The sequence below is a fragment of the Sciurus carolinensis genome, chromosome 8, assembly GCF_902686445.1.
Source record: "Sciurus carolinensis chromosome 8, mSciCar1.2, whole genome shotgun sequence".
NCBI lineage: Eukaryota > Metazoa > Chordata > Mammalia > Rodentia > Sciuridae > Sciurus > Sciurus carolinensis.
In genome coordinates this window covers 6,961,296-6,962,069 of record NC_062220.1, presented here as the reverse complement: position 1 = coordinate 6,962,069, position 774 = coordinate 6,961,296, and the positions used below count along the sequence as shown (strand labels likewise).

General features: G+C 41.9%; 1 non-coding gene across 1 annotated transcript; it reads right to left on the bottom strand.

Annotated features, from left to right (window-relative positions):
- Nucleotides 1–455: 455 nt before the first annotated feature.
- Nucleotides 456–527, bottom strand: Trnac-gca (transfer RNA cysteine (anticodon GCA)). The gene has a single exon. It is a non-coding gene; the product is annotated as a tRNA-Cys (tRNA).
- Nucleotides 528–774: the final 247 nt, after the last annotated feature.

Below are 774 nucleotides of genomic sequence, written 5' to 3'. Positions count from 1 at the left end.
ATACAATGTTGATGTGAATTTTTCCATTTCCAAGTGGGTTTTCTAGTACACTTACCCTGCAAATTCATTGGTGATGATTAGTGTATTTTGATACAGTGTATGTTGTGTCAGAGTTAGAGGTTTCCATTTTCCTCATAGGTCTGAAAAGAGTAGGATTCTTCTTGTAGATCTTGGTGTTGCATATAGCAGGGTATGTGAGGTTCACCCTCTCTGATTGATCTTCTTCCTTTAACAATCTATATATCTAAAGGGCAATGGAAGTTATGAAAATTGAAATCCCTCCTAGGTAGGGCTTCCACCCATTTTGTGTTCATTCTCTATTTGGGTTAGAAGAATGGATGGCTATGAGTGGGACCTAAGTTTTGAGGAAAATATGGATGACATGGTCCATGTTGACTCATTATTATTTACTACTCAGAAATTTTCCTCTTTGGCATGGAAAAGAGACTCTAGCAAGGGGGCACCTGGATTTGAACCAGGGACCTCTTGATCTGCAGTCAAATGCTCTACCCCTGAGCTATACCCCCTGCTGCTTATGAGTGTGTAACAAGCACCTTAAACCTGGATGGTCACACCCTGGATTTCTCCACCCTCAGATGTGCACTGACTAGCACTCTGCCATCATGTACATCCTTCCTACGAGGCCACACACCATCTTCTGGTTCTTCTAGCCTGCATGGATTTCATAACAAAGTCCCCACAATCCATGATCTAAAATGTTGTCCCCACCTTAGAATCATGTCTTCCTTCCATGGTGTAGAAAAGAGGAAGAGA